A 13891-nucleotide genomic window follows, 5' to 3' on the forward strand; every position below is an offset into this window, starting at 1 on the left:
ACTGTTGGCTGGGCGCGGGCGCGCATGTCCGGGCGGCCGGAACTAAACCAGATGGCGCAGCAGGTGCGCCTGCTTGGGCAGCGCGAGACTCTGATTTCTGCCAACTTGAGCAGTTTCTGATTCGTGTGTGTATAGTCAATCAATGGATCGTTGCTGGTTCAACTTGGATGTGTTTTGTTCTCGTGGCTGTAGGATTTCCATTTTTGGCACAATTCCGTTCATTTTTTTGTTCAAAGCTCTCTCGATTTTCGTTCAAGAATTCAAATTTTGGATGGTGCTTCTCGTCCGGAATTTTCTGAAAAAAAAATCCGAAAATCTGAATTTTGCCAATTTCGTTCAGGAGCCGTTTATTTTGTAAAATGAAATACAAAACCGTGGTTTCAACACAGCGCACTCGCTGGGATCCGGAGCCGGGTGATGAAGTTGTTCCTCTTTCGCCGTTTTAGTTCCTTCCACCTCCGTAAGGAAATAGGTGCGTGTGCTAGCATTTGAACTGCCAAGCTCTTCGTTTATTCCTATCAGCTACAACGAATGAGGACAACTCAGTTATTGTGCCTAGTTACTTCTCTTGTCCTTCTTGTTGTGCATCTTCTCAGTCTTGTTTCCTTCCTTTTTGTTCTTCGGTTTTATTCGTTTTCTATTTTTCTTTATTTCTTTTTCCTATCCGTGAACTTATCTTTTGAATCCGTGAAATTTGTTTTAAATGAATGAATGCTTTTCAATTTCCCAAACTTTTAACAATTGGTAAACTTTTTGTTAAATTCATGAACTTTTTCAAATCAATGAAACTTTTTCAATTTCATGAACTTTTTCAATTTTTTTATTTTTTTTGTCCAATTCCTTACCTTTTTTCCAAATCGATTAATTTTTTTTCAATTTCGTGAACTTTTTTGTCACCTTCGTATACATTTTTCAAAATTCCGGGGAGTTTCCCACAAGCCATCATCACCCCCCGCAAACCACATCAAGAAAGCACCGCGGAAACTCTCTATATGATGTACTATCTTATAGCTTAATCAAAGGCAGCCACACCATCATTCCGAGTCTCGCCCTTGTGTGCAGGTAAGCTAATTACCTGGTGCCTGCGATGGCTCCGTGGACTAGGCTAGGTCAAGCCGCGACGGTGGCGCAGCTGGTTGGCACAGACGTCGGCGGGCTCATCTCTATGATTGTGCAGGCTGCGCTAACAGCTCGGCAGAATAGGTCCGAGTGTGAGCAGCTCGTGCGTCGGGTCCTTATGATCGCCCAGCTGCTGCCTCACGTGCAGTAACTAGAGGCGGCTCGGCCGCTGGCTGAGCTGGGCGACACACTTCGGGATGCCCAAGAGCTCGTCATGTCCTGCCAAGGCAGGAGAGCCGCGTACCAGTTCGTCATGGCCGGGAGGCAGGCCGAAAAGTTCCGGGCCGTGCATAGCAGGATTGACTCCTATCTCATCCTCTTCCCCGTGATCAGCCGCATTGACATAACACGTCGCCTTGGACTAACCTACAGTATCCTTGTACGAGAGGATTCGAACGTAGTAGAACCGTCCTCACTTCCACAACTACAGGTATGTACAACTTGAATACAAATTGATCATGCAGATGATGCAGAAATTGATATGTGTGATCCGTGGTCGACGGTACTTGTCACTACTCATTTGGAGTGAATTGTACAAAACTACTACATTGAGGCCTAGATATGCAGAAAACACTCTTCTACAAATTTCTATGAGAAAACACTCATTCTAAGCTTAATCTTTTGCAAAAAAAACACTGTTTGGCGGCTTAGGCTGTAGTAAACACAATTATGACATGGGGAGTCCATTTTTTATAACCTGGCTTAACGGTTCGGGCTGGATGTCATTAGAAGTTTTGTTTTGCCAAAAACTCCTTCATAAAAGAACAAAACAGCCAACCCACCCCTTTCCCCCGTGCGTGCTCACGACGCCGCCCCTCCCTTCCTCCCCCGAACTTCTCTCTCGCACTGCTACAGGTTGTGTTGCCGGAGCACGTATCATGAGCTGCCCCCCAAGTCCTTGCCGCCTAGTCGGTCTTCAGCGGCTAGGAGGAGCACAGCCGTCCCATCACTAGTGCAGAACCGGGCTTTATCACCGGTTTGTAAGGCCATTTAGTGCCGGTTCTATAACCGGCACTAAAAGCTTCCCCTCCTCCCACCCCCTCCCCCCCTTTAGTACCGGTTCAACACGAACCGCCACTAAAGGGCCACCACGTGGCATGAGCCAGCGCCGGTGGCGGAGAGACCTTTAGTACCGGTTGGTAACACAAAACCGGTACTAATAGGTTTAGTGGGTTTCGGGTTTATGATTTCTTTTTCCTTTAATTTTGTGTTTTTCATTTAATTCTTTTTCATTTGCTGGTATTTTACGATACTACATATTGTACATGTTATGCATATATATACATAAAATTTCTCGTAGAACCGATCATATATATAGGACTCCTCTTTTATACTCCCAAGAGTATGTACTCCCTAGTGGATAAGCTAGCTAGAGGGATATCCGTTGAGCACACCCGTACAAGAAGTTGGTTATGCATGCATAATTACTACCTATAAGCAAGGGCATGCAACCGGTGCCTTAACTAAAAAATAATAATTGGAGGCTTATCCTGGACGCCATGTTTTGCATATACCTTAGGTATATTTGCATCGGTAAAAAGGATTAGATGACATACATTTGAAGCAGTCAGTAGAATTACGCAATTAACGATTAGGTATATCACCCGGAAAAAAATGATTGGGTATATCAGAAACAGAAGAGTATATCCTACATCCGCATTTTCTAGTGGAGTATACACTGACATTTTTTAAACAGTATAAACTGCATATATAATACTGATTTCTTTGAGGGGGGTATAAATAGATTTTTGAACGGAGTATATACTGAATTTGTATTGAAAGAGTACATACATAATTAGTTTTTGAGTGAGTATTTTTTTTGTGAGTAGTATATATATACTAAGGTTCTAAGCAGTATGTCTACATTTTTATAAGGAGCACATACTGACTGTTTTAAGGAGTATAAACATTATTTTAAAAAAAAGGGTATGTACCGTCCTTTTTTGATACAGTATATACCACATTAAGGTATGTACTTCATTTTTCGATGATTGACATTTTATGTGTCAATCTCAAGATATGCCGACTCAATCTCTCAGGCAACCTATTTTTTTTCTCTTACTTGTATTCTCCACAAACTTTAACCAAAGTTTCAATAAAGATGAATATCTTGTATTTTAGATATATAAGTACCTACATCTCCTCAATTTGAAATAAAATACATCACTAGTTGTTTTTATGATTCAAAAATACTCTGTTATTGTTTTTTCTTTATGTTGCCACTACCGCAGAATAGACTAGCAGTGGCAGTTCGTCGCAGTGGAAGGTGCCCGCCACTCATAACATTTATATCATATGGGTTTTTAACTTTTTATTCTACACATATCATGCATATTTCATGAGATCTTTACATGGATTTGGTGCGTCACGTCACACGTGCGGAAAGCGGCTTCTTCATCACCTTGAAGAAGGAATTCAGCTCCGTGAGGTCAATGGCGAATGTGCCAGTGGGCGGCGCCCACTCAAACTCGCGCAGGAGCGCCGCCAAGAAGCACTTCATGTTCACCTGTTATTTTATACGGTAAATATTATCCATGATGTACGACATATTTATACTAATCATTTTTATTTACTCATAAAGCATTATTTATATCACGAAAACCTTAACATTTTTTCGTTGATACATCCTGCAGCCATACCCCCCCCCCCCCCATCTAGCAACATGAAACACATATAAATTTCATAATTCAATTACGGTCATTATAAATTCAAAAGTGTTATGGTCGACTTTGATTTGTCACTAAAACCACGCTACTTTTTGAAGAAAACAATATTGTACATTTCACCAAAATGAATAATGTTAAAATCTATTCAAATAATAAATGTGATAGTATCACGTTCATCTACTTTAGGTTGTGCCACTGAGATGTAAGTGTGCTTATATGTGTTTGTGTTTACATATCATGAATTCATGATATAGTTTTTGATAGTACACAAGTCCAACAAATTAAATATCCTAACGAAGACTTGTAGTGTAGGATTTCCAGGCTTAATTATCACAAACCATAAATTCTCGATTGTACTAGGATTGTCCTTGATGACGGCGTGCAGCAGCGGGTTGAGGCGGCCGATCTGGTCCAGATAGAACTGGACGAGCGCCGTCGAGGTCAGAGTCCCGTTGCTGAATCCGAGCTGGATGGCGTCAACATTGGCCTCGTGAAACTCGAAGCCGTGTTCGACACTGGCGCCGGCCACCAGAGCCGGGACGGCGGCCACAGCTTGCAGCTCCTTCAAAGCCATGACATTAGCTTAGCTTAGCTAAACGGTGGCAATGGCAGTGGCACCGGTGTTGGTGTGGCTTGGCTTGTCTGCTCTTGCTCTCTACTGTTTGGTCTCTTGCACGTGCGTGTTTGGGTATTTTCATGGCGCGGCCGCCTTTAGCATTGTTCGGGTGCCCGATGACTTTTCCTGTCCGTTTGTCTATTTTTCAGATGCTGCATTATCTTAAACAGATGCCCCACAAGTGGGAATTTTATATGAAGAAAAGAGAGGTACAACTTCTTTTTCTATTTCTTCACCGTTTAGAGCATCTTCAACAGCAGCCGAACGCGCCGCGCGCTAAAAAATATTCCGTTTGTCCTAAAATAAGTGTCTCAATTTTGTACTAACTTTACTATAAAATTGTACTAAGGTTAAGACACTTATTTTAGGACGGAGGAAGTATTTTGCAGCGCGCCCATCGCCTGGAAAGCGCGGCGGGCAGCACTGGCTCAAACAGCCGCGCTAAAATTTAGTGCAAGCGTGTAGCTCCAGCAGGCGCGCTAAAATGCAGCGGGCGCGCTATCGCACGAAACATTGCTTACATATTTTTTAAATAAAAATGATACATATTTCATAAATAATAAAAACGATACATAGATATTTTACATAGATCATAGCATAGACCGATAAACAATACATAGATAGATAAAACTACAGTTCAACTACATACTACGGTGCAATTAGATGAACTATGGTGTAACTACAACCTACTCCGAGTCGTCCTCATCCTCATCCGGACTGGTGTTGTCCGAGGTATTGATCCACATGTCCTCCCAGCGAGGATCATTATCCTCAAAGATCGACACCCCACCTGCCTCAACGATATCGCACTGCAATATTGCCAGGGCCTTCCGCCGACGTCTCTCCAACTGCTCCGCGCGGCACTTTGCCATCCTTTCCGCCCAGAAGGCATGCTCCGCCGCGACGTCCTCCGGGTGGTGTCGGCGCCACTCCGCCATGGCTCGCTCGTCCTCCTCGGCAACGAGGCGGAGTGGCTCCGCACTGTCCTGGTCCATGATAAGACAAGGCGGAGGGGCGACGTTGTGTGCCTGCTCGCGCGTGAAGATGTCGTGGAAGTTCATCTGCGCCGGCGGCCTCTCTAGGCCACGCCGCTGTGTCGTACGCGTGGGCGGCCTCGTGTGCCGTCCCGAACGTGCCGATGCAGAGCCGGACGTCGCCGGACCGGATCTCGGCATAGTAGGTGCCGCCAGGGTGCTCGCGGACGCCGCGGTAGCCAGACGATCCACGGCGGCGCGGAGGCATGGTGGCGCGGTGGTGGCGGGGGCGAGGAGGCGGCGAGGAAGCGGTAGAGTGTGAGCGGCAGGATAGCGGGGAGAGCGCGCACGACAGTGTGGAGGCCTTGTGGCGAGCGCCGCAATTTATAGGCGCGCTCGAAGCGGTGGGCCAAATCTTGCGCGCGCGTTGCCGTATTTTCCTGCGCGCGCAATCGTTTTCTGCAGGCGCTAGTTTCCCGTCGCCGCTGGAGCGCGCCAAAACGTCCCGCGCGCGCTAAAGTGATAGTTCACCACGCGCGCGTCTCTTGTCGCCACTGTTGGAGATGCTCTTAGGCGTATGGGCAAATACTCCAACAAGGGGGAAAAAACTTAGTCCGGCGGCTCGCCCGATTCAACACCCAACCGCATTCCCCGACCCTCCCCCCCGCGGCCACGCCTCTCCCCCTCTATCTTATTGCGGGCGATGGAGGCATATCCGAGATCTCAGGCTCGACTTTCAGTCTTTCATCACACACACATCTGAACAACATGAGACACTTACATCTTGATCTTGCAGCAGTTGGAGCTCAAACCTGCCCGTCCAGGCCCAAGTGGAAAAGAAAGGATTTCGGTGCAGCAACATGGGAGCTGTGAGAGGGTACTGAGGCTGAGAGATTGAGCCGGTGCCGGCATGGCATTATAATCGGACTGGACTGCAGAATGCCAGAAAAAAAGAGGGAAAGCCTAGCCTATCGAAGACTAGCATCTTCAAGCGTCTTGCAGCATCAGAAGAGATAATAGAAGCATAAAGTAAAGTAGTAGTAGTGTTAACAACCTCGGGCAGAGATCCTTTCTCGACTCCCTACGAGAAAGCAATCCTAGAGCCATACTATCCAGTTATCACCTCAAGTATCCAGTTCTAGTTGTATCGATCGGGATACAACTCCAAGTGTCCGTTACCGTAGGACAGGCTATTGATAGATGTTTTCTTCCCTGCAGGGGTGTACCAACTTACCCACCATGCTCGATTAACTCCGGCTGGACACACTTTCCTGGGTCATGCCCAGCCTCGGCCAGACAATACACCGCAACCCGACCTAGGCTTAATAGAGAGGTCAGCACGCCGGACTAAACTTATGCCCCCAGGGGTCGTGGGCCATCCCCCCGGGAACTCCTGCACGTTGCGTGGGCGGCCGGTGAGCAGACCTAGCTACCTCCTTAAAAAGGCAGGAGCTTACCAGTCCAACCCAGCGCGCGCCGCTCAGTCGCTGATGTCTATTAAGCTTCGGCTGATGCATACGACGCAGAACGCCCATACTATGCCCACGTGATGGTTAGTGCTATCAGGCTAGAGGCCCCTCGGATCAAATATCCAAATCATAGTGGATTAAGAACGCGCGGTAACAAGCAGAGACTCACGAAAGATGTGACCCCGTTGCCCCGTCTCAAGGACTTGCGGCAAGGGCTAGGAATGCCCGGCCACGCCTCGTAATTATCTCACGGGCACCCTCTAGGTCGACCCGGTCTCCACATCACTCGCGGGTACCCCTCGGGGTCGAGCCGCCTTTCCAAGTAACAGTTGTAAAGTCCAAGTATCCATGTGTCCAAACATGAAGGGGAAAACCCGAGGAATCACCCCCGGTGAATTCCACTCGATGTAATTATCAAGGTGAACGGAAGAGGAACCACCCTCGCGGTTCACACTTGAGGGGTTGCACGACAGAGTCGTATCGAAAGTGGTTAAGGAGGAAATCACCCTCGATGACCATGAATGAATAGCTACACTACGAAGATCTCATCAGGAGTGATGTATGAGGTTCCACCCTCAGCACTCGATGGTAACTCTACAGAGTCGGGTAACAAAAGGGGCGTGATGTGATGTGAGGTGTCGGGCTCTGGTCATCGATCACGTTGATCGAGTCGTCGATGATGAAGCAGGGGCAACAAGGACCAGGTGGGGGCACTAATGGATAACTAACCAACCTATACTAAGCAGTTTAGGATAAGCAGGTAGGTAACAATAAATAGGTTACAAAAGCAGGCTATGCATCAGAATAGGAGCAATCAATAACAGTAGCAAAATCTAATGCAAGCATGAGAGAATGGAATGGGTGATATCGGGATGATCAAAGGGGGGGCTTGCCTGGAAGCTCCGCTAAAAGGGAAGAAGGGGTCGTCGGAGACGTAGTCGATCACAGGGGTAACATCGGTCTTGGGGTCTACCAGAGAGAAGAGGGGGAAGAAACAATAAATATAAAGCAAACAAAGCATCATAAAGCATAACAAGGTAATACGATGTGTCGAGCGTGACCTAACGTATGGCTACACGATAGGTGAAGGGGAATACAACCGGGAATGTTTTCCCAGTGTTAGGCATTTTCGATCAGAGGAACCGGAGGGGGAAGGTTGCATGTTCGCTATGCTAGGTATGTGTGGAGGACAAACGGACTGCGTCTTTGGATTCGTCTCGTTGTTCTAAGCAATTTTCATGTATAAAAATTTTCATCCGAGCTACGGTTATTTTTCTATGGATTATTAAAGTTTTAGCAATTTCTATACTAAATCTAAAGTGGGGTTATAGCAACAACATGACGTCATCATGACATCAGCAGTCAACTGAGTTGACCAAAGTCAACCCTACCGTGTGGGGCTATCATAGTCTAAAGGCTAATTAATAGTTTTAATTAACTAACCAAGTTAATTAGGTAAACTAAACATAGTTAATTAATCTAATTAATTGGTTAATTAATTTTATTTATTATTTCATTTAAAAAACATTTTCACAGGGGCCCCATCTGTCATTTGGTAGAGTGGGTATTTAAACGCATCATTAGTGGCCTAATGACGGTGCCACGTCATCAGTGACCGAGATTAGCCGCCAGGGTTGAGCGGAGGGCGTTGGGGGTTGCCGGCCGGCCTATTCCGGCGACCGTTGGGCGCACTAGCGGGTTTGTTGGAGAGCCCTCGATGCGGCGCGTCCAGGGGTGGCGTCGGGGTAGCCAGAGAAGATTTGCAGCAGCGCCGGCATCGAGGACAGCGGCGACGGGGGCTCGGGCTAGAAGCGGGGAGAGAGGATGAGCAGCAGGCGTGCGCGAACAGGGAAATGACATGCGCGGGGAAGCAGGCGCGAGCTCGCGCGGGGAGGCATGAGTGTGCGGCCACAGGCGACGGTTACGGCGGCTGTAGCGGGCACCAGCAGCGGCAGCGGAGAGGCGGGCGCGCGCACAGAGGAGAAGCGGGGGTAGCTGCTGTGAGCGAGGCGGCGGCGGGTGCGGGATGCGCAGGATGAGCGGGGATGGCCGGGGCGAACTGGGCCATCGGGCGTAGCCAGAGCACGAACATGTCGGTTGCGATCTACGGCTACCACGGGAGAGTACGAAGAGAGAGCGAGGAGATGGTGCTCACGGTGGAGTTGTAGGGGGTGGTAGCGGGCTCGTTGGAGCCGTTAGGGAGGACGACGGGGACGGACCTGAAGGAAATATGACCTAGAGGCAATAATAAAGTTATTATTTATTTCCTTATTTCATGATAAATGTTTATTATTCATGCTAGAATTGTATTAACCGGAAACATAATACATGTGTGAATACATAGACAAAGAGAGTGTCACTAGTATGCCTCTACTTGACTAGCTCGTTAATCAAAGATGGTTATGTTTCCTAACCATGGACAAAGAGTTGTTATTTGATTAACGGGATCACATCATTAGTTGAATGATCTGATTGACATGACCCATTCCATTAGCTTAGCACCCGATCGTTTAGTATGTTGCTATTGCTTTCTTCATGACTTATACATGTTCCTATGACTATGAGATTATGCAACTCCCGTTTGCCGGAGGAACACTTTGTGTGCTACCAAACGTCACAACGTAACTGGGTGATTATAAAGGAGCTCTACAGGTGTCTCTAAAGGTACATGTTGGGTTGGCGTATTTCGAGATTAGGATTTGTCACTCCAAATGTCGGAGAGGTATCTCTGGGCCCTCTCGGTAATGCACATCACTTAAGCCTTGCAAGCTTTGCAACTAATGAGTTAGTTGCGGGATGATGTATTACGGAACGAGTAAAGAGACTTGCCGGTAACAAGATTGAACTAGGTATTGGATACCGACGATCGAATCTCAGGCAAGTAATATACCGACGACAAAGGGAACAACGTATGTTGTTATGCGGTCTGACCGATAAAAGATCTTCGTAGAATATGTAGGAACCAATATGGGCATCCAGGTCCCGCTATTGGTTATTGACAGGAGACGTGTCTCGGTCATGTCTACATTGTTCTCGAACCCGTAGGGTCCGCACGCTTAAGGTTACGATGACAGTTATATTATGAGTTTATGCATTTTGATGTACCGAAGTTTGTTCGGAGTCCCGGATGTGATCACGGACATGACGAGGAGTCTCGAAATGGTCGAGACATAAAGATTGATATATTGGAAGCCTATATTTGGATATCGGAAGTGTTCCGGGTGAAATCGGGATTTTACCGGAAAACCGGGAGGTTACCGGAACCCCCTGGGAGGTACATGGGCCTTAATGGGCCTTAGTGGAAGAAGAGGAGAGGTGGCCAGGGCTGGGCCGCGCGCCCCTCCCCCCCTAGTCTGAATAGGACAAGGATAGAGGGGGCCGGCGCCCCCCTCCTTCTCTTTCTCTCTTTTCCCACCTCGCGAATCCTATTCCAACTAGGAAAGGGGGAGAGTCCTACTCCCAGAGGGAGTAGGACTCCTCCTGGCGCGCCCTATGATGGCCGGCCGGCCTCCCCCTCTTGAACCTTTATATACGGAGGCAGGGGCACCCCATAGAGACACAAGTTGATCCACGTGATCATATTCTTAACCGTGTGCGGTGCCCCCTTCCACCATAATCCTCGATAATATTGTAGCGGTGCTTAAGCGAAGCCCTGCGATGGTAGTACATCAAGATCGTCACCACGCCATCGTGCTGACGGAACTCTTCCCCGGCAGTTTGCTGGATCGGAGCTGAACGTGTGCTAGAACTCGGAGGTGCCGTAGTTTCGGTGGTTGATCGGTCGGGCCGTGGAGACGTACGACTACATCAACCAAATGCTTCCGTTGTCGATCTACAAGGGTACGTAGATCACACTCTCCCCTCTCGTTGCTATGCATCACCATGATCTTGCGTGTGCGTAGGAAATTTTTTGAAATTACTACGTTACCCAACAGTGGCATCCGAGCCTAGGTTTTTACGGTTTGATGTTATATGCACGAGTAGAACACAAGTGAGTTGTGGGCGATATAAGTCATACTGCTTACCAGCATGTCATACTTTGGTTCAACGGTATTGTTGGATGAAGCGGCCCAGACCGACATTACGCGTACGCTTACGCGAGACTGGTTCTACCGCCGTGCTTTGCACACAGGTGGCTGGCGGGTGTCAGTGTCTCCAACTTTAGTTGAACCGAGTGTGGCTATGCCCGGTCCTTGCGAAGGTTAAAACAGCACCAACTTGACAAACTATCGTTGTGGTTTTGATGCGTAGGTAAGATTAGTTCTTGCTTAAGCCCGTAGCAGCCACGTAAAACTTGCAACAACAAAGTAGAGGACGTCTAACTTATTTTTGCAGGGCATGTTGTGATGTGATATGGTCAAAACATGATGAGATATAAGTTGTTGTATGAGATGATCATGTTTTGTTGAAGTTATCGGCAACTGGCAAAAGCCTTATGGTTGTCTCTTTATTGCATAAGATGCAAGCGCCAAATAATTGCTTTACTTTATTGCTATGTGATAGCAATAGTTGCAAGAGCAATAGTTGGCGAGACGACCATGTGACGACATATTGATATAGATCAAGATGATGGAGATCATGGTGTCATGCCGGTGACGATGGAAATCAAGACGATGCTTTGGAGATGGAGATCAAAGGCACAAGATGATGATGGCCATATCATATCACATATTTTGATTGCATGTGATGTTTATCATTTATGCATCTTATCTTGCTTTGATTGACGGTAGCATTATAAGATGATTCCTCACTAAATTTCAAGATAAAAGTGTTCTCCCTGAGTATGCACCGTTGCCAAAGTTCGTCGTGCCCAGACACCACGTGATGATCGGGTGTGATAAGCTCTACGTCCATCTACAACGGGTGCAAGCCAGTTTTGCACACGCAGAATACTCAGGTTAAACTTGACGAGCCTAGCATATGCAGATATGGCCTCGGAACACTGAGACTGAAAGGTCGAGCGTGAATCATATAGTGGTGATTGGTTATGGTTTAGTTGATTTGGATCACGTGATCACTTAGAGGATTAGAGGGATGTCTATCTAAGTGGGAGTTCTTAAGTAATATGATTAATTGAACTTTAATTTATCATGAACTTAGTCCTGGTAGTATTAGCATATCTATGTTGTAGATCAATAGCTCACGTTGTTGCTTTCATATGTTTATTTTGATATGTTCCTAGAGAAAAATTGTGTTGAAAGATGTTAGTAGCAATGATGCGGATTGGATCCGTGATCTGAGGTTTATCCTCATTGCTGCACAGAAAAATTATGTCCTTGATGCACCGCTAGGTGACAGACCTATTGCAGGAGCAGATGCAGACGTTATGAACGTTTGGCTAGCTCAATATGATGACTACTTGATAGTTTAGTGCACCATGCTTAACGGCTTAGAATCGGGACTTCAAAGACGTTTTGAACGTCATGGACCATATGAGATGTTCCAGGAGTTGAAGTTAATATTTCAAGCAAATACCCGAGTTGAGAAATATGAAGTCTCCAACAAGTTCTATAGCTAAAAGATGGAGGAGAATAACTCAAGCAGTGAGCATGTGCTTAGATTGTCTGGGTACTACAATCACTTGAATCAAGTGGGAGTTAATCTTCCAGATAAAATAGTGATTGACAGAATTCTCTAGTCACCATCACCAAGTTAGTAGAACTTCGTGATGAACTATAATATGCAAGGGATAACGGAAACAACTCCCAAGCTCTTCGTGATGCTGAAATCAACGAAGGTAGAAATCAAGAAAAACATCAAGTGTTGATGGTTGACAAGAACAGTAGTTTCAAGAAAAGGGCAGAGGGAAGAAGGGGAACTTTAAGAAGAACGGCAAGCAAGTTGCTGCTCAAGTGAAGAAGCCCAAGTCTGGTCCTAAGCCTGAGACTAAGTGTTTCTACTGCAAAGGGACTGGTCACTGGAAGCGGAACTACGCCAAGTGATTGGCGGATAAGAAGGATGGCAAAGTGAACATAAGTATATTTGATATACATGTTATTGATGTGTACTTTACTAGTGTTTATAGCAACCCCTCAGTATTTGATACTAGTTCAGTTGCTAAGATTAGTAACTCGAAATGGGAGTTGCAGAATAAACAGAGACTAGTTAAGGGTGAAGTGACAATGTGTGTTGGAAGTGGTTCCAAGATTGATATGATCATCATTGTTGGAAATATGCCCTAGAGGCAATAATAAATTAGTTATTATTATATTTCCTTGTTCATGATAATCGTTTATTATCCATGCTATAATTGTATTGATAGGAAACTCAGATACATGTGTGGATACATAGACAACACCATGTCCCTAGTAAGCCTCTAGTTGACTACCTCGTTGATCAATAGATGGTTACGGTTTCCTAACCATGGACATTGGATGTCATTGATAACGGGATCACATCATTAGTAGAATGATGTGATGGACAAGACCCAATCCTAAGCCTAGCACAAAGATCGTGTAGTTTGTATGCTAAAGCTTTTCTAATGTCAAGTATCATTTCCTTAGACCATGAGATTGTGCAACTCCCGGATACCGTAGGAGTGCTTTGGGTGTGCCAAACGTCACAACGTAACTGGGTGGCTATAAAGGTACACTACAGGTATCTCCGAAAGTGTCTGTTGGGTTGGCACGAATCGAGACTGGGATTTGTCACTCCGTGTAAGCGGAGAGGTATCTCTGGGCCCACTCGGTAGGACATCATCATAATGTGCACAATGTGATCAAGGAGTTGATCACGCGATGATTTGTTACAGAACGAGTAAAGAGACTTGCCGGTAACGAGATTGAACAAGGTATCGGTATACCGACGATCGAATCTCGGGCAAGTATAATACCGCTAGACAAAGGGAATTGTATACGGGATTGATTAAGTCCTTGACATCGTGGTCATCCGATGAGATCATCGTGCAACATGTGGGAGCCAACATGGGTATCTAGATCCCGCTGTTGGTTATTGACCGGAGAACGTCTCGGTCATGTCTGCATGTCTCCCGAACCCGTAGGGTCTACACACTTAAGGTTCGGTGACGCTAGGGTTATAGAGATATTA

At 46.3% G+C, this 13891-nt stretch overlaps 2 pseudogenes; one reads left to right on the forward strand and one right to left on the reverse strand.

Moving 5' to 3' along the window:
* The first annotated feature begins 1087 nt into the window (after positions 1-1087).
* On the forward strand, positions 1088-1564 carry LOC147982927 (cell number regulator 13-like; annotated as a pseudogene).
* A 3523-nt stretch (positions 1565-5087) lies between these two features.
* LOC147982928 (uncharacterized) lies at positions 5088-5643 on the reverse strand (annotated as a pseudogene).
* Between the last annotated feature and the right edge of the window lie 8248 nt (positions 5644-13891).

Source organism: Triticum urartu, chromosome 2A (genome assembly GCF_056163025.1).
Source record: "Triticum urartu cultivar PI428250 chromosome 2A, HENAU_Tu73, whole genome shotgun sequence".
NCBI classification, from domain to species: Eukaryota; Viridiplantae; Streptophyta; class Magnoliopsida; order Poales; family Poaceae; genus Triticum; species Triticum urartu.